The sequence below is a fragment of the Gallus gallus genome, chromosome 1, assembly GCF_016699485.2.
Source record: "Gallus gallus isolate bGalGal1 chromosome 1, bGalGal1.mat.broiler.GRCg7b, whole genome shotgun sequence".
Lineage (NCBI taxonomy): Eukaryota > Metazoa > Chordata > Aves > Galliformes > Phasianidae > Gallus > Gallus gallus.
This window is the reverse complement of record NC_052532.1, coordinates 166145400-166166619: the sequence shown is the minus strand read 5'-3', so window position 1 is coordinate 166166619 and position 21220 is coordinate 166145400. Positions and strand designations below refer to the sequence as shown.

Here is a 21220-nt window from a genome sequence, read left to right as displayed (position 1 = left end):
CTAGAGAAGATGAAGTTGCTTTTGAATAGGAATTTCAACTGCCTGGTTCAGCACAGTGTCATCCTGCTTTATCTGAATGATTCTACCTTTCACTGCAACACTTACGGGCATCATTTGGTAGTTGATGTCCTTTTCCCTGAGCCTTCAGACAAGGCTGAACAATTTGTGCCGGCAAAACTATGTTGGCAACTGAAATGCCTGCTTTAATTGGGCTTAAAGTGACCATAATCAAAGGAGATTAGAAAAGTTATTCTTGTTTTTACTTTTCACGCTTGCTAAATTGTTTATAAAACTGTCACTTGAATTCAGTTCTTCCCCTTGGTTAAGCTTTCCACTGAGAAGCAGCGAAAGACATTGCAAAACAGCCATAAAAATGGGGGAAAAGCCACTTCAACAAAAGGAATGTGTTAAGAATACGACAAGCATTGAAACTGTGTTAACTTTGTATTTCTGCCCTTTGATTTGCAACAGTCAAAGCTATCAGGCAGAAAAGAAGGTAAGAAGAGTAGTGTATTTTCGGCTGAGCTGCTGATCTGTAGAAAACCAAAATGGCTTGCGTAAGGTTGTGGTGAGTCAGCACCAACAGAACAGCAAACCTTAATCCTAATCCCATTCTCAAACTACTGGATTGACTCATTTCCCACATCTAAATTACTCTGCTTCTACTTTATGCAATACATCACTCGGACCATGAAGTTGCTTTTGTAAATGGAATTTTTCATGTTGCAGTCCCCCCACGTAAATCAAGGAAACGTTTCATTACTTTTCAAAGAACTTTTCTGATCTCACTTCCCATGTCATACTGTATATCCTTGCTTTAATGCTAGATAAATGAGTCAAGTTCAGCATTCCTGATGACTGATTTTAAATACTTTTGAGGCATCTTCTTAAGAATGTGTACAGGAATATGTCTCTGCAAAACCCCCTGATGACAAACTGATGGAGCTACAACTTAGATGTCCTAATATCTGTAAATCAACACAGAGTATTCTTCAGAAATCAACTGTTCTGGGCTAGAGAAAGAATTAACATGAGAAGACTTGATCTCCAAATGCCAAAACATTCTAATAAAAACATCCCAAGAAAGTTTGCTCTCCCAATTCTCATGATAGGTCCCCTAAAGAGGAAAAAAAAAAAAAGAAGGCTGAAAGAAAAGCAGCTTAGCCTGCAGCTGATAGCTGAATTTCTAGCACTATCTGCTGAAAAGAGAGCAGTGTGTAACTCTCATGCTGTCTCCAACTGTTATGGACAACATGGATAAAATTCTGTGTAAATACCAAGGGCTTCTTCTCTGCACTTCATCCACTCCTATAAACCTGCAATTTTCAGACTTCATTGACGATAGTAAGAGCTGCCTTCCTTGTCAAAAGTGAAAGCTCTGATGGAGTCAAAGAGCACGTCATAACTGCATTTAATCCATCCCTACACAGCAGAAATCTCACAGGTCTCAGGACTAAGTGAACACAGCTCAAACTGGTTGTTAGCTACCCACACTATTTCGCCAGCCACATTAAAGAACCCAAAACTTCACCTTGAAGTGTTAAGTGGAATCAGAATTACTTTTAATGTTGGCATTTGCCAGCTACACTCCAACTTCAAAATTCTCTCTTTCATTTCTTCATTTGGTAGCAAACTAGAAGGAACTTGGTTGTTGTTATATTAAACTATTGCACATAGGAAATAGTTGAATTTCTTATCATTCTGTTGCAATTTCCCCATACCTTTCAAGTTTGCAGCAGCACAGACCATCAGTCACATAATGGGAAGTGGGAAAGATGTGACATCCTGCCCAGAGACTGTCATCATGCAAAAATTCCTTAGGCCATGTGTTCTATTTCCAGAGCAAAACTCAAATGCATGATACACCCGGTCGTGTGAAGCTGTCTAGAGACTATCAGGTAGTTCACTGACCCAATTTAAAGAGTATCCTTGTCAATGTGAAGCCTTCTAAAGTACCTGAGCGATGACAATAAAACATTTGTTACATATATTTTTAAACACCCGGCCAAAAATTTAAAGCAAAGGTAACTCAGAAAATTCTCAAATAGAAGCACAGAAAGGCAAAGAACACAAAATTTCAAAGAGGAAAGAGTAGACTGATTATGGAGCCACTATAACATGCATTTCTCGCTCACCATCTTTCAACTGAAACTTTCTGTTACCAGTTGTTCAAGAGTTGAAAAATGATGCATTAGCTGCACACAAGGTATCATGGGTTACTCATACTCACAAGGCTGTAAACACATGGCACTACTTAAGAAAACCACAGAATTATAGAATCATTAAGGTTGGAAAAGACCTCTAACATCATCTAGTCCAGATGTCAGCCTATCACCACCATGTCCACTGACCATATCCCTAAATGCTACATCCACGTGTTTCTTGAACACCTCCAGGGACGGTGACTCCACCACCTCCCTGGGCAGCCTATTCCAATACCTCACCACTCTTTCTGAGAGGAATTTTTTTCCCTAATATCCAACTAGAGCCTCCCTGGTGCAACTTACGGCCATTCCTTCTCATCCTATCACTAGTTACTTGGGAGTAGTGGCCAACCCCACACTGCAACCTCTTTTCAGGTTATTGTAGAAAGCAATAAGGTCTCTCAGGATCCTCCTCTTCTCCAGACTGAACAATCCCAGTTCCCTCAGCAGCTCCTCATAAGACTTGTGCTTCTGGCCCCTCACAGCTTCACTCCTCTTCTCTGGACATACTCCAGGGCCTCAGCATCGTTCTTGTAGTGAGGGGCCCAAAACTGAACACAGTACTCAAGGTGATGTGCACATTCAGTGCTCAGAATAAAGAAGAGAAGCAGAAGGGAAAAAAAAAAAATCTACTGACTGCTTCCAGCAAGGTTTTTAAGATGGGTCTCTCCAGAACACTGCATTTTAACTACATGAGAAATACCACTTCAATAAAACTGTAATGGCCCAGAACTCAGAATGATCAGAATGCATACTCCAATCGCTTCACCACTTTAAAGCTGGACAGAATAAAGAGTTTCAATTACTTGGAGCTAGGGTCCACGTTCAAGACCTTTACATTCAATTTTCAGGAGAACAATTTAAGTATCAGCCAGCCCCAAATCTTTACCAAACTCCATATACGTAAGATGAGAACATGAAAATAACAAACTCAGTAGAATTCCAGCACAGGCTGCACTCTCCCATGCTGCATGCTGACACACAGACAGAAAATATTCCTGAATTAAACAGGAAAACTTGAAAAAGTCAAGAGCACAACAGCAAATAAAGAAAGCTCCTCTGGACAGTATCACACTTTTGGAAATAAAGTCAAGTTCATGAAGACTATCATTATTTAATATACTGCTAAGAGCACTCCCATCCATCAGAAAATATATAACTGTTTTAGAAAATGAAGTGGCTCAGAGCACAAAATACCATAACAGATCAGTAAAAAGAATTAGTTCTGACTGATACATTACTTATTGGTTGGACAGGTGTGATTTTGAAACAAAGCTAAAAAAAATCCCTTATTTCCAAATATTTATCTTGGAGTAAAGAAATAGTATTTTTAGACAAACAAGACTGGGATTAAGTTTTCCAGATTCAAAACCCCTCCCTTCTGACTCATTAAATAACTTTGGGAAGCCTTTACTGTTTTCTAGCACTCCAGATTCCCAGGATATGAAGTGCATGCCTCTGCCATCAGAGAAGACAAGGATTTATTTTGTCTTTGGATGCATTTTGATCTTCAAGCATCTTACAGATAAACAGTTTAACAAAATAGGAGCATCATCCACGCTGGTTAAAACTATTTATGATAAAATGCTTTAAAAATGGGACTATTCTTTCCTGTGAGGGTGGCGACACACTGGAACAGGTTGCCCAGTGAGGCTGTGGATGCCCCCTCCCTGGAAGTATCCAAGGCCAGGCTGGATGGGGCTGTGAGCAACCTGGTTTAGAGGGAGGTGTCCCTGCCTATGGCAGGGGGTTGGAACTACATGATCTTAAAGGTCCCTTCCAACTCAAATCATTCTGTGATTCCATTATGATATTAATCTTACCACAAGACTGTTTCACAAACGTCAATGGAAAATCAGTTTCATATGTAGAAAAGATCTGAAAACATTATGAGAAGAGTGTTTGTTTTTCTTTTAATCTGAGAAGTAATAATTTGCAGAGCAGAGGTGCAACACTGTCAACACTGGATAATTTCACTTGTACAAAATCTGTATGTTCTGGCACATCTGAAAGAGCAGGCTTTTGCACATTTTTTTTTTTCTCTACTACCTAATAAATAGGGGCTGGTCAAAGCTTTCAAGCATGTAGAGAACAGGTGCTTTTCCACTGATGTGTCACATCTCTAATCGCAGAATATACAAATCAGCCTATTCTAGTTACTGCCATCAGAAATTTGCATCTCTAGAGCTACAGCAAATATCAGGGTGCAGCAGCTTCTCTCCTCAGCAAGCTACATAGCTTTATCCTGCTTTTCTGCAGTGCTGCTTGATCCAGAGTCTACTCAAAGAACATATTTACATTTTATCCATCCTTTCCTTCCGCAAGTAAAAGCAATGCTGGTTGCAAGGGAAGGGGACAGCTCTAAGCAAATCACTCCTTGTGAGGCACTTCTTGAGTAATTTGCTGCCAGTATTTTTCAGCAAAGAAAATCCAAGAAAGGAAAGAAGAGGATGAAGTCCATTTGAAGCAGTACCATTTTCCCATATTGCTACATTACTCGCAACAATACTCTTCCAATAATTTGAAAGAACTGTTACCTAAGGCTGCTTTTCGAGGTTTATACAACTGAGGAGGGCCACTAAGGTGATCAGAGGGCTGGAGCACCTCTCCAATGAAGAAAGGTTGAGGGAACTGGGCTTGTTTAACTTGGAGAAGAGAAGGCTCCGGGGAGACCTCATTGTGGCCATGCAACACCTGAACATACAAACAGGAGGGGGAACAGCTGTTTACAAGGGTGGATAGTGATAGGACAAGGGGGAATGGTTTTAAACTGAGACAGGGGAGGTTTAGGTTGGATATTAGGAGGAAGTTTTTCACTCAGAGGGTGGTGACACACTGGAACAGGCTGTCCAAGGAGGTTGTGGATGCCCCATCCTTGGAGGCATTCAAGGCCAGGCTGGATGTGGCTCTGGGCAGCCTGGTCTGGTGGTTGGCGACCCTGCACATAGCAGGGGGTGAAAACTCGATGATCATTGTGGTCCTTTTCAACCCAGGCCATTCTATGATTATATGAACTGTATACGTATGATATTTGCTCATCTCCCTGCCTATAGCACAGGAGGAACTTAAAGAAAGCCTCTACAGGTGCCTACAAATTACAATCACTGTGATGCAAAATCCACTCAGCCATCACATCCACTGAGCCTTCTTTCATTGCCTAAAACAAATAAAATAATGTGAGCAGTCCCTCTCCTCACACAAAATGTCACAGGGAACCCCTCCTTGTATAACAAACATTTTTTTTCTGCTTAGTTCAGACAGAGCACACCCGGAGCAGCCGCTCTCCCCACAGCATGACCTCCCACAACCTTCCTGCCAGGCTTATGCAACCAGGAAACCAAAAGCAGTTCTCTGCAACTTGGCTAATTGCGACTCATCAGGACCTTTCAAATTAAAAAAAAAAAAAAAAAAAGGAAAAAAAGTCACCCAATTTAAAGTCAGTGGTAAAAGACAAAGATGCCAGGTGGGTGTTTCTGGAACAATTTCAAATGTACCTTCCACCCTAAACCTGCGTTAGTCAAATGATTTATGCCAAAGTTTTCCTGTAATAAAAACTCCATACATTGCATTTCATTAGTTTTACTTCAGTTTAACAATACCGTTCTCTAGAAGACCATTTAAAAATAAGCAACACAGTAGCTTTCTAGGGAAATAATACAGTCTCTTTGAACATTTACACTCATTCTGAAAGGCTAATGTAAAATTTATACATAGAATCATAAATGGCCTGGGTTGAAAAGGACCACAATGATCATTGAGTTTCAACCCCCCTGCTATGTGCAGGGCATCCAACCACCAGACCAGGCTGCCCAGAGCCACATCCAGCCTGACGTTGAATGCCTCCAGCAATGGGGCATCCACAACCTCCTTGGGCAGCCTGTTCCAGCACATCACCACCCTCTGGGTGAAAAACTTCCTCCTAGTATCTGACCTAAACCTCCCCTGTCTCAGTTTAAGACCATCCCCCCTTGTCCTATCACTATCCACCCTCGTAAACAGCTGTTCCCCTTCCTGTACATATGCATGAACAGAGACAATATTGTCCACTGTTACCAAATCATGGAAGAAGAACGTATGGGTACATGGATACATGAATGTGATCACCAGTAATGAACAGAATTCTAACAGAAATTCTATCCACTACAGGCATACTGCATACAGAGATACGTGCGTATCCCGATCTTCTTAGAGAAGGCTCAGGGGAGACCTTATTGCTCTGAAAGGAGGTAGGAGCGAGGTGGGGGTTGGCCTCTTCTCCCAGGTAACAGCTATAGGATCAGAGGGAACGGCCTCAAGTTGTACCAGCGGAGGTTCAAGGCTGGGTATTAGGAAAAGCTTCTTCTCAGACAGAGCAGCAGTGCACCGGCACAGGCTGCCCAGGGAACTGGTGGAGTCATCATCCCTGGAAGTCTTCAAGAAACATGTAGGTGCTGAACTGAGGGACACAGTTTGTGGGGATGGCTGTGATGGTCTGACAGTTGGACTAGACGATGCTAGAGGTCTCTTCCAACTTTAATGATTCTATCATTCTCCTCTGTAGGTGACACCAAGCTACTCGATTTTTTCTATTGTGCCAACAGAGCATCTTCTGGTGAAAGAGGATATTCCTCCTGGTCTTTGGGATCAGTACACTCAAACCAATGAACAATGAAGATAACTTTGTGGGAAGTTTATGGAACCACAAATATGGACACCCCGCTTCTCAAAGCGATTCTTAGGGAAGGAATAAAGGCAAAACCAGAGCCAGAACAGTCCTCATTACATCCCACACGCTGATCCCTCTTCCAAAAATGTGGCTGAAGTAGCAGGCAAGGACAACAAGCTTTCTACTTTTCTACTCAGACAGAGAGGATGAGCGCAGACCATCATGTAATCGATTCTAGCAAAGTAATCTCACCACAGTAAAAGATCAGATCCCTAGCAAACAGCTACGTTTTGCTGTAGCTTAAAAAATAGCTGCTCCTCTGAAACACTAGCCAGCTGAAAATGAGAATGTACTGCTATTTTAAGGGTAGGTGACTCCAGATACGAGAAACTTAGTTTCCACACTGTCTCCATCTGCTGGTACATCACTTTGCCATAGTAGAGAATTATTTATTTTAAAAATCATTTTAAACATCTTGAATACATAATAAGGTGGGGCAGCTTCTGTTATCAGCAAAAGTACAGATGGAAGCTGGTGAGAAACCAAGTCTACCAAATGTTTCACCTCTCCAACGGCATCCAACCTCACTTTGAGTAGGACAGACTACAGTGGATGGACTGGAGTTGAAACAAATACAGTGTCCAAGTAACTCATCCTTATCACATTTAAATAATGATTTACTTTAAAAAGAGTAATGAATACTACTTCCTTTGGCCTTAGGAAAAGCATTCCATTTCACCATCATTACTAGGCTACGCTCTTCTTCTCATATAGCTAAAAGCCATCTCAAGAAAATCCTCAAGTTTATACATGGAATTTTCAAATAATAACAAACTTTTATACATGCACGTAAAGTGATCGTTTAAAGAGTGATTATAAAGTGCTGCTACTCACCTCTTTCCCATCACTTAAGTACCCAAGGTCAAATAGAAATGACTGGCTGATCCTCAAATTGGTCTGTACTTCCACTCAAACATTTCAAGATAAAACTTAGGTCATAAACCTGCTCATAAGCTCCTGATTATGCTAAATTAACCTTAGGCTCATTGCATTTAAGTTTACTGAGTAGCTATTTTTGTCATGGCCACGCTTGTAATAATAGTAGGTTATGGGAGGATAATACAGCAGGATAAAAAAAAGAAAAAGAAATCAATATGCTCAATAGATACATATTAATATATCCAAGGTAGCCACTGGAAGGGATCCCAGCTTGCCATAACCTTTCAGTTGAAGCTGCAACCACTGAGTTACTAAAAATAATTTTTTCCTTCAGAAAAATTGATTTTCATTCGCAAGACAGACACCGCACTTTTGCATTAATCCAATCATTTCAGTTCAAATTACTGAAAGTCAACACAGGAGGATGACTGTTGGGAAACAGATAGGAAGCTAGGCAATTTGTGCTTAATACGGTGAAATAATTGCAAATAATTGCAAATAAAAAAAAATAATTTATCAAAATTTGCTTTATCTATATTCTGCTTCTTGCCAGGGTGTAAGACTGAATTCAGTACTCTTCATGTTAAAAAAGAACTGCTGAGAGGGAAAAAAATTAAAAGCCTCCATCCTTTTAAAGTAAAAAGAAACATCTGGTAAAGACAATTACATATAATCATTTCTAACAACACTAAGTAATAAAAAAATTAACAAATACTGACTCTGTGATCCTGACAGAACAAGCAAAGCATCCCTTTTTATATTTTAAAATATAATGCTTTTTAGCTTCTCTTCAAATATCTAATGAAGGTGAAGTCTTTGGAAAGCTCAAATACATTTCCTTGAGTGGATTCTTCTCAAAGAATCCAGGGCCAAAGAGAAAAGGATGTGAAAAACAACTTTCTTCTGTCATTTAATAGCATTTTTAAAGAAAATACATTTCTTAGCTGTCTGGGTGTCTTCAACTTGTAAGAACTGTTGTAACTGAACACCATGGGAAAGCAATGGGTCGCAGCCACCTCTGCCCAACATCAGAGAATCACAGACTCATAGAATGGTTTGGGTTGCAAGGAACATTAAAGCCAGTTCCAACCCCTTGCTGTGAGGGCTGCCATCCACCAGGCCAGGCTATCCAAAGCCCCATCCAACCTGGCCTTGAATGCCTCCAGGGATGGGGCACCCACAGCTTCTCTGGGCAGCTGTGCCAGTGCCTCACCATCTTCTGAGCAAAGAATTTCCTACTCACATCTAATCTAATCTCCCCTCTTTTAGTTTAAAACTATTCCCCCTCCTCCTATTATCAGACTGTGTAAAACATCAGTCTCCCTCCTGTTTATATGCTCCCTTTAAATACTGGAATGCCATAACATATGATGGCTCTGTCTCCAGAGCCTTCTGTTTACTAAGCTAAATAAACTCAGCTCCCTCAAACTTTCTTCATAAGATTGATGCTCCAGCCCTCTGATCATCTTCATTGCCCTATCTGGACCCACTCCAGCAGCTGCACACCCTTCCTGTGTTGGGACCCCAGGCCTCCAGATGGGGCACCATGAGGGCCAGTCACCTCCCTCACCGTGTTGGCCACCCCTTTTTGAGCAGCTCAGGATACAGTTGACTTTCCAGGCTGCAAGAGCAGACTGCTGGCATAGTGGTGATGTATTTCTGACATAGGTGTCAGAGAGAAGGAGGCTTCTGAAGACTATGTCTGTTGACAGTTGGACTAGATGAACTCAGTGGTCTTTTCCAACCTTATTGATTCCATGATTCTAAACGCCTTCCTTGATCAACACTATCAGAACTGAAAGCTGGGCTAAAGCACTTCTCCCATCACAGGTAGAAGCCATTTGACTGAATTTTTGCAACGTGTATCTTTTCATTTCGGTGCTACATACCCAGTGAAAATAACCCCTAAGGAAACGATGGCGGTACCACATTTATACAGCCTTCAGCATTCACATCAGATGGACAGCAGCCTTCCACCCTTCTGCACGTGACGGGAAATGTGTCACCTGCTTCTCGCTACTTGAATTCAGAGGTCTTTGCTCAGCGTGAGGCAGAAAAAAATGTGCTGTAGAAAAAATAACACAGAAAGGAGTAACGTTCCATCAGTTCCTACCTATCTCAAATGTGTTCCCCTTGGTAGTTTTACATGAAAAATGAGCGTTGCCAGGACACACGTAGAACCACAATGCCAGATTCTTCAAACCCAACTTCCTTTTTTGCAGATATATCTGAGAGCACAGAAAATTCACATTTTTCATGACAAAAGAGACAAAAACATCAGGCTTATTCTCTATTTAAAAGCAGACAATTAAAGCATCAGACACTGAGAGGCTTGGGGGAAAATGCAGAAGTTTTGAAGTAATTTCTGAAGAGATTCTCAAAAGCAATAACACTGGAAAATAAAGCACTATCCCTGAGTTAGCACAATGACTTGGTAAAACTACTTTCCCTTTTAACCCGTTAATCATCTGGCTTTGATTCCGGAAGGGGAACGGGGTTTCATCTGCTTTTGTACTGCAACATTAAACCAACAGAATTGCCAGTGGCAAAACAAACATCATAATGCTTCGTGTAAGGTTTCCAAGATTCTGGTGGGAGCTCTGTACAGAAGAAGTATTTCTGTACTCTGGGTTACGACATTCTGTTATTTCAATATTAATAAAACAGTGATGTAAACCACATTAGAAAAGAAAAACAAATCTTTTCAATTAAGCTTATTTTTAGAACAAGTCCCAGGATTCCGAATGCAGCAGCGTTTTCTGAGCACAGTGTTTTTCCCTTAAGATTTCTAACTGGCAAGTTTCCATAATCTGCTCAGTGGTGGGAGGTGAACTTCTGTAGGCTGAACAGAGGCAGTTTAAAGGGCACCTCTGAACACTTCCAAATGGACGGGCAGCACACAGAGTAGCTGCCACAATTGTTAAACACTCTATTCAGGTGAGGACTTAAACTTCAAGTTTTTAGGGGAACAGAACGCCTAGTTGGGAGAATGCTTTTCCAAGAGAAGTCAGCAAACTGAACCCTGAGGGATTCAACAGAGAATATTAACTCGCTGCACAAGAGAAACAGGGCTAAGCAGCGCTACAACAAACCTAATTTATTCACCAGACTGATGCAATCTGGCCTCGACCAGATTGTATTGTCACATCTATACATGGAAAAAAAAAAAAAAAAAAAAAAAAAAAAGATATATTTATATATTTCAAAAGTTGTTATTTTTAGGGGAAAAAAATATTTCTTTAATGTTGCTGGACAAAAGCCAGCAGCACAGGGCCATGTCAAGATGATGGAATAACTCAGCCGTACATCTCCAAGCATCATGGTCACAGGAAACAGAGGCCAAGGCTAAAATGTGACCTGTGGTGGGAGGATTTAGTTAATCTCAGGCTTTAAGAAGAGTGATTTCTTACCAAAAAAAAAAAAAAAAAAAAAAAGACCTAAATAGTTAAGTACCCGGGTCATGCTGCATTTGTTTAGCAACCATAAAATAACCACTTGCACTCTCCATGCCACACTTCCATGACAGAGACGATGTATAACTCTACGTCTTCTCAAAGGGTCAGCTAGAAACAAGACCAAGCTTTGAATCTTGCTACTCCCCCACAGCAAACACTACCATAAACCAGTGCTCATCCCATGGCCAAGGCTGCTGGAGATCACCTGGAAGCTGGATTTTTTTCACTGCAATGAAAACACCTGCTGCTGATGGACAGAAGTGGTAGCAATACCTAAAGCTTAACACCAAGTTTCTCAGCAGAAGACCTGAAAGGGTCCCCCTGTGCACATTTACGAATTTATGCTGTGATGCAAGGGAGCAGGAACCCCACTGTGTATTTAGGAGAAATAGAGTCCATGCCTAGCATGGGGATAAAGAGGAAGGCTGGCAGCCAGCTGCCAAAAATCCCAGTCATTAATCTTCAGAAAACTATCCCTCCTCCTGGCCCCTGCTCAGTGAGTGTGCATCTGTGGACAAGCAAGAACAGAACGTGGTTAGTCAAGTGAGTCGTAAATACTGCCCTTGCAAAGAACGTGTAGCATCTGTAACTACAAGCAATCAGTAACTCTAATATGGAGAGGGCTCCTGACAGGCAGGACTCTGACACTGTGAGGGGCAAGAAGGCAGAATGCCAGAAGTAAAAGGGAAAAAAAGTAAAGTATGTCTAATGACTATGATTCAAGTAATCATGCTCCTGATTACACGGATGTACCAAGGTTTTCTTTCTCAAGTGATCAATGGGGAAGTTATTGGCTCCAGTTATCATGAACTAGGAAATTCAAATATGAAAAAGGTACATCAGGACCAATCAGATGAATTCAGTGCTTAATACAAACCCTTTAGTTTTGTGCCAATGAGATGGAATTTGAACTAAGAGTTGATTTTTTTCACACAGAGCTTATTATTTTGGTAAATCATCAATGCATATTGCCCCATACAAATGTATCTGGAAGCATCACATCAGTAAATAGCCAAGGTGTTTCACCAGAAGCATGGCAGTGACAATAAGATTTACTAAAGATCAAAGACAGGGATAAATGTCAAAAATAATCATAATAAAGGCTTAGCTTTTACTCACAGGAACTGTAACAGCAGCACTAGGATATGGGCTACGTACTTTACATCTTTAAATTCATGCATCTCTCAAAGGGAAAGAAAGATAGCAGCAGATGCAATATCAAACTTCATAATAGGTCTGGAAGACAACCATAACCCTCCCCTTAGGAGGAAGTTTTTTACTCAGAGGGTGGTGATGCACTGGAACAGGTTGCCCAAGGAGGCTGTGGATGCCCCATTCCTGGAGGCATTCAAGGCCAGGCTGGATGTGGCTCTGGGAAGCCTGGTCTGGTAGTTGGTGACCCTGCACATAGCAGGGGGGTTGAAACTTGATGATCATTGTGGTCCTTTTCAACTCAGGCCATTCTATGATTCTATGATAAGTGAACAACTAACAGTTGTGTACACATACGTAAAGGAAGGAAGAGTAATTAAATAAATAAATAAATAAATTGCCCAAAAAGAGAATGCTCATGTGTACGTGTCTCCTAAATATGAAAAACCTCAGTAAAATCAGTGACTTTCAGCCATGAGCCAACTTCTAGACATCCCCACGGTAACTTTCTGCATAATAATACCTCTGAAATTAACATATCAAAACTGCCAGTGTAGATCTGTCCCTGCGTCAGCTGAGCAAGCCTGTGAAATGTGAAAAGCTTCAAGGGGAGTGGAGAAAAGAAACGATAGAGAAGGATTTAAGTCCACTGTAAGGGTCTCTACTGCTGCCAAATACAATGATGCCTCACTGCTCACTACAGTCCGAGAGCAGTTGATGGGGTGGTGAAAAACCAGCAGTTTCATAACAAACATGGGAATCATTCTGTAAGGCAAAGAGGTTATGTTCCGAAAGTTTTATCTATGCATTGTTCCTTCTAGATTTTTACTGTCCATGAAAGTGTACCCACCACCTTGTTTTTAAGTACCAGAGCTGATGCAGTTTCTGCTTGGCTCTTTTCAAAGTACCCTGACTAATTCCAGTTCACCCCTTCCATCAGCCCTGAGGATAACTAAGTATAGATTTTTAATCTTTGCATCCTGTGTACCATGCATTTCTAAATCTTATATTCATTAAAATATGTTATCCAACCTGTTTTAATGCCAGCCATGGAGAGGGCCATAAAAAAGCAAACGTTTCTCAACAGAAACTATGCTATGTGCCTTCTTACACTGTAACACAGTTGAGATTCTCAGCATACCCCAGAGGTATCTGATCTAGCAGGTGTTGTCAACATAAACCTGCACGGAACCCACACAGAGAAAGAGGTCTGCACAAAAGAGCAATCACAATCACTTCTATTCAGGGGCGTACAAAAGGATTGATGGTCCGGTAGCTTCCAATTTAGCCTATGGCTCCAAGAAATCTGATTGCACTCCATTCTTCAGCTGAGGGGCTCAAAGCTCTGCGTCCCTTTTGAAGACAATAACTCCACTAGAAGCTGTCTAGCTCTGAAGCAGTATCATATCCTGCTGAAACAGTGCCACTTTGCGAAGAATAATTAGCAACACTCAAAGGGCTTCCAAAAAGCAGCACGACTCCGTGTGCTGACATCCTTCCCCAGCCTAGCTTCTGACCTCAGCTCCAACCACTGCCCATGCAGTACATCTTACACAGTCAATGAAAACTTGGTTGTAATTGTGGAGCTTTTCACTTGGATCCATCACCGTGGGGTTTTAATACTCTGATTTTTCATCCATGAAGTCACAATGACGTTTTTGCAACTCAGCTCTTGAGAGAAGTGTGTATAATATCTAAACCAAAACGAGAGTGATCTTTTATCCAAAATCTGCATCTCTTAAGAATGCCAACACTTTCTGTTTGCTTTGCCTTTTTTTAAAACTTCTATTTCTGCAAAAATATGGTTTCTACCTTGGACTGTATTTCATACCCAGAAGTGGTAGGTACAGTACATCCAGAAATGGTAACTGACCCCTATAGAGCCCACAAACTTTGACTGAATCTACAAAAACAAAATAAAATAAAATAAAGAGCACAGAGTTATTTCCAGAATGAAACAATCAACACCTGGTTTCATGGGTGTATTTAAGCCACAGAGATTTGTAAATGTTTAGATTACCATCTCAGTTTTACGTCTGTACCTTTTCAAATCCCCTGACAATAAGGTGATAGGACTAGAGGGAATGGCTTCAAGCTGCGCCAGGGAAGGTTCAGACTGGACATTAGGAAATACTACTTCTCTGAAGGGGGGTGTCAGGCACTGGAATGGGCTGCCCACAGAGGTGGTGGAGTCACCGACCCTGGAGGTGTTCAAGGAACATTTGGACGTTGTGTTGAGGGACATGGTTTAGTGAGAGCTATTGGTGATGGGTGGATGGTTGGACTGGGTGACGCTATGATTCTATGATTCTTCTCTATCAGCAAGTCAATTACCTTCATCACCTGTACCCCGAAATAGCTCCTTTTGAATGTGATCTGCTATATTTGACACTCCTCTGCTGATTAATATTCTGGTTTAGCAAGTGAGTTTACGACTTGCCACGTCTATTTTAATCTCTATGAGTACTTCAGTTGCTGAAATTTTCATTTGTTTAAAATGAACATCACAGGAAAAAAAAAAAAAAAAAAAAACCAACACCCTTCTACCACATTAACTCCCTAATGTTTAAGCCTGTGGATAATCCCCAAATGGATGTTTTCAAGAGTTACTGAGCCATTCAGAGTGAAGGCAAGCGAGAGGATTAAATTTAAGGCACAAGAAAAATACATGATTTCCTCTTCTATGCATACTGATAGCACTGTCACGAGTGACGTGTAAAGGGAAGTACTTCTGAATACTGGCTGCTAAATTGCTTTTCTTCCAGCATGCTCTCTCAACAGGGAGCACAGCTTCTTCCTTTTTGCCTTGATTCAGGCAGTCCCAGGGGCAGACTTGGCAACCTGCAACGTGTAGGTCTGATTCAAGGTCCCCTCAAAGTCAACAGCAAAATTTGTTTTGTTTTCTATAAGAAGAGGATTAACCTCTCTGAGAACTCATAGTTCAGAAACTCTTGCAAGTACTTTCACACCCTGGGCCCTATGAGGCTTCTCACTGCATCTTCCCTATGCTCAGCTCAGCTGTACAAACAGAAAATCTCCAAGCATGTTTGTAATCAAGTAAGATGCATATTTCATTTAGATGCAAATTTCAGAGCACTCCAGAACTTAATGCTAACTCAGACACGCGTCTGTGCCGTCCCATCTGTTCCTACTGTACTTTAGATCAGTCTACAACATAGTTTGGCACGTTTCATTTCTTGCCACCTGAAGTCAGAAGGATTTTTTGTTACGAAAAAGAACACGTTAGACTAAAATCATACATCTTACTGTACTTTGGGGCTGCTGTTTCAGACAACATTACAAACGTTTTCTTTGGCAACTTACTGGTTTGCTATTCGTGTTCATTAAAGTATACGTAGCAACCAAGACTGAAATGCCAATTGTAAATAACTAGTATACACAATTACACATTATGTTATTTCATTAACATTTCTGTCAGAGAAAATAAATAAGCACCAAAATGTGGTAATACCAAGTCTTGGCTTACACTTATATAATACACTTAGATAATGAAATACTGATGCATTTACAGGAAATTTATCCTCAATAGAATCAGATCTGCTCCAAGAACCCATGTGAATTTCAAGTGTTGATTTTCTATGACATTTAGTCTCAAAGATTTCTGAACCAGCCTGTGCGATCTACATCAAGATTTAAGATGTTGCACCAAAAACCAACTGCAAGTACAAGAACATACCTTCTGCGCTCCACATCTTAAAAACACCTCTTATGAATGCTCACATGGGCAAATGCGTTAGAGTCAGCTCATAGGTCTGACGGCACCTCTTTTCTCATGTCAGCTCAGAAGAGAGGAGCCTCAGAGACACAGGGGATGGAAATACACTTTGTATCCCTTCCAGTTTCATGTCACACCTAAAAGTGAATTTTCAAGTACAGATTTCTTACGGAATATAGACAGTACTGAAAATTTAGTTCTACCAAACACTATAAGAAGCCCTGGAAAAACAGTGTGGCAAAGGCATTACTTGTGAATCAGGGATGGAGACTCAATTTCCACCTGTCTCAGGCTTCCTTATTACTGCATTAGGAAACCTTTTGCTTTTCTTTTTTACCTTCATTTCACAGTTGGAAATAGCAGAAATACTTTCTTATTCATGGAAGAGGGAAGAGATAAATTTAGTTATTTTTATGATTCATTCAGACACAATAGCAATGGGAGTCATTCTGATATCCAGAATAAGAAAGGCAGGCATTACTGACAGAAGTTTCAAATAATCCTTATGCAATGGGATATTATGCTGCAGTCTGTCAAACATTCAGAAGTGAACCTTCTATTATTCTAAAAACCATTCATACAAGATTTCCAGAGAAGTGAAAAGACCTTGCAGCATGATTAATTTAACACAGTATTAAAGCAGTGTTAAATAGTAGTTTGTCCTATTAAGTGTTTTTAATATTCGTAGGTCATTCCAAAAGTAATGCCTCCTATTTATTCCCATGGAAAGTACAACAGATACAAACAACACAATTACATTGTTTTATAGAGCAAATTCTCTACTATGAAACACTGTTTTTCAACACAGTCACCACCACAGCTGGGCGTCTTTGCCAACGATGAACAAGAGCCTGCATGCTGTGCTTGTAAAAATCTGCACCAGCAGAGGTGATCCACTGTTTCACAGCTGCTACGATGGCATCGCTGCTAGGAAAATGTTGTCCATGAAGTCCATCTTTCATCGGAACAGATGGAAGCCCGAAGGTGCCAAATTTGGATATATGGTGGGTGTGGTAGCAGAGTCCTGCCAAGATTAGCAGTGTGCTCCCCAGTCTGATGCCTGGCATCACTGTGTTGCAAGAGCAAGGTTGTCTTCTTCTCTGGCCTCAGTCTGGAAGTTCGAGCCTTCAGCTTCGTCGTGATGCACTGGTCAGAGTTAATGGTTTGTACAGGTTCCAGAAAATCCAGAGGGATCACACATGTCCTACCCCCAAAAGACAGTGCACATCATTTTACCCACTGCAGGCAGCATCTTGAACTTGTTCTTTGATGAGGAATTCACATACTGCCACTCCATGGTTGACTCTGGCTCTTAGTGGTGACACCACATCTTGTCACAATAATGATGCAATTCAGGAAGCTGTCACCTTCAGCCTTGCATTGGTTCAATAGGTCCTGACAAACTTGCATACAGCAGTCTTTCTGTTCCTCTATGAGCATTCATGGGACTTAACCTGGTGTAAACTTTGCAATATTCCACAACTACCACCACCACTTCCTATGCAGTGAAGATGATATTAAGCTCTGTACACAGTTCCCCGGTTGTAAACTGCCAATTTGTATAGATGAGCTGATAGAGATACTCTTCATTTCATGGTGCGATAGCTGTGCATGACTATCCAGAACATGGCTTGTCTTTCACGTCACTGTCACCACTGCTGAAACACACCACCAACCTCCTCACTGTGCTCACATCCACTGTTTGGTCTCCATAAACATTCAGCAAGAGTCAGTGAATGTCAATGGGCACCATTTTTTCTGCACGGAGGAATTCAATGACACGCCTTTGCTCCGTATGTGCTTCCAAATCACATGTCATTCTGTCAGTCTGCCCTTCTACTGCCATCTGTTACATGGTGACAGAATTTAATAGAATACTGGCAGGAAAGTTCAACCTCTACTGCCATACCATCAAGATACATTAATGATGTCATGGGTCAACAGAATAAAATAGGAGGCATTACTTTCAGAGCAGCCCTTGTACATCTTCTAAGGCAGTGGCTTTGTAGCTGTATTTTCCAGAAGTATCCACAGTCAGTCCAGTCCTTGCATAGACTGTAACAGCTTTTTAATTTACTTCAGAAGCCTATTTGGAAGCACTGCTTACCTTTACACAAGGAAGAAAGTTTGACTCTAACTGGGGACTTTCTAGATTAGAATACACAGCTTATTTCTAAATATAAAACTTTTCTCTCTGCTGTTTAAAAATCTTTACACAAAGCAGACAATTTTTATCTGAAGTGTTTAGACGAAGAGGATGATTTTAGCTGCAGGAATCCTAGGAAGAATGTTTTGAGAGCGTTCAGATTAATATCTGCAAAGTTGTTAAAATCTAGTCAGAAATTAACAACAGTAATAAGGTCAGATATGCGAACCTAAATACTATAGAATGAATTTCAGACAGACAGAATATCAGAACTGATTTTTAATCCAGATCAGTGCATCAAGTACCCGACTTAGAGATATTCCCAGTACTACTTCATGTCTTAAGTTATAGCTATCTTAAAATAAGTTAAACTGAAAAACAGAGATCCGAATGCATTACATATATATATATATATTTTTACTAGGAAGTATCTGATGTTTTAGATTTGTCGCTGTATCAATTCTAGAAGTGAATGTATTTTGACACAGGAATGGAATACTGGTAGAAGCTGAAGGTTCAGCTTCTACTGCCATACAACTAACATCCATCCCTGACAAATGGGCCAACATAATAAAATAGGAGGCATTACTTTGGGAACAACCCTCATAATATATTGATTGGAATCTCATGCAAACATTCCACCTTTGCACAATGCATACACCAGCACAGGCAGCGTTGCCAGTAAGGCTTCACACACAAGCAAAGCAAGATGTTTCCTGACACAACACTCAGAAAGAGTCCCTCCAGCTGCTTAAAAGGTTCATGAAACAGCTCATCACATTACCCATCTCTCCCCACATCCACAGGCTTGAATTCCTTGTTCTCAGAAGAGTCTTATCAAACAAAACAAACAACAACAACAAAAATCCAGAAGGCATCCAGAGAGGGCAGATATTTTCCCTCTCTTCAGAGTGTGGCCATCAGATACTTGAATTCACCTTTTGTTTTACCAAATGCACATTCTAATTCTGTAACTACCCAGAAAATAGCTGCTGCAGGTTTCTTTCACCCATGTGTCCTTCCAAAAATACCACAGAAATAAAATTTTCTTCGCCACTACAAAAGCAGATTCAATCATTAAAGGAATTTCATATTGAGATTCAAGGAAAAAAGATGCCAGTGGTGCTGATATAACTGGAAAGCTCAGCCCCTATTACCTGCCAGTAAAACTGCCTGTGTGGTACTCCACCTTGTGACTAGGATTATGGATTTGCTCGATGTGTTGTAACTTTGATCAGAATATTCATAGAAATACAAAAACAAACATTCTGGATGCCCACCGTGAGGTGTAAGAGTGACTGCTCTCCCTGAACAACTCAAGCCCTTCTGAGTCAGAGCAAATTGGGTACTGTCCCACAGAGAGAAAAGGTAGTAAGCAAGGAGAAAACAGACATTAGTTATTTCTAAAGTCTATAGAATGGAATCATAGAATCACAGAATGGCTTGGGTTGGAAGGGACCTCAAGGATCGTCAAGCTCCAAACTCCCTACTGCAAGCAGGGCCGCCAATCTCCATATCTAATACTAGACCAGGCTGCCCAGGGCCCCATCCAACCTGGTCTTGAACACCTTCAGGGACAGAGCCTTCTATTCTGCAGGCTTCTTTCTCCTGGCCTACGGCCATCCCACCCTGGTAATGCCCGATGTTGCCTGATCAAAGTCTCGTCCAGAACAATATTTGAAATTAGCCGGGGTCTCTTTGTATACGTAATTTATCTCAACTTTAAAATGTCAGAACATTGTCAGCATCCTACAGTAACCATGACACATAAATCTTTCCTCCCCAAACCCAAATCTAGTAAGTGAACTGTGAAAATGTGTGTCAGATTTACACTACCAACAACTCTTTCTTGCTACTCAGAGCCAGACAATTTCAAAGCTCTATTTGGAGTCTACACAATGACATAATCGAGAACTTTATGTAAAAAAGTGTGATAATTTCAGAGTTCAGCATCATCAACACAAAATCAATTACTAGAGAGGCATTCCATATATACTGAAGTCATTTGTTCCAAACTCAATTAAGCTACCAGTATCTCCATTTTCAAATATTTGCCTGTCATTACCCTTTTTTTATGTACTTCTGAGGACAATCTATTTTAGTGATATTTATCCCAGCTAAAAATAAGTGAGCACTTATTTCTCAGCTATCTCAACCTCTAATTAAAACCAGTTCAACAGCCAGACGCAGACGTATGCTAAAAAGAAACAGCCTTAAGTAATGCAATTTTCATTGTTAAAGAAAGTGGCTCATAAGCAATTATATCTTGTCAACTCTAACAGTTAACCTAACCTCTTCAGTGACACCCTGTTATTTTCACACTCAACATCCTGCCACAAACCAGTAATTATTGCCCATACTTGCTAGCTCTGCTGACACTGATTTCCAGACTACAGAGACATAGGCAAATGAGCTTATAACCTTAAGATAACCAAAGGACACTGAAGAGGTTATTTTTTGCAACATGACATTTATTCCTGAAATTGTTTGACCATTAAACAACAATCGTCTCATCGTTTAATCTGATTCTAACAGACTGCTACAAATGGAAAGCTTTCCCACTGTATCATTTTTTACACTTGCAGCAAGTCATTAAAACAGAATTAATACATGATGAATATAGCACAATAAAGAAAAAAAAAATCTGTAGATCTTATTTTACTTCCAGGAGACTGAGATTTCTTTGCTGGAGAAGGGTAAAGAGGGAGAATGAATGCTGTCAAGCAGCAGTCGCACAAGCAGGGACTCTAACCTCCTCCTCACACCTTCCCAGGAATGACTGGCAAAATACATCAGTTCTCAGCACTTGTTTGCATCTGACAGAAGCAACATCAGAACATCAGCAGTAACCTTTGAGAAGTCATTGAGCCAAGGAAGTAAAGCTCAGGAAGACCAAAGAGAAAAATGCTGTCCTTTTCTTTAAGAAAAAGAGAATAAAAGAGC

The 21220-nt window shown here is 40.7% G+C and overlaps 1 protein-coding gene across 5 annotated transcripts in view; it reads right to left on the bottom strand.

The window, feature by feature from the left end:
* Positions 1–21220, bottom strand: part of DGKH (diacylglycerol kinase eta) — a 172343-nt gene that overhangs the window by 102946 nt on the left and 48177 nt on the right. The window contains exon 1 of one of the 5 annotated variants that reach the window (XM_040657560.1): positions 9902–10043. The exons of the other annotated variants lie outside the window; for them this stretch is intronic. The gene's annotated coding sequence lies outside the window, so the exon portion shown is untranslated. Of the gene's footprint in view, positions 1–9901; positions 10044–21220 lie in introns of those variants that run through there. 5 annotated transcript variants of the gene reach the window in all.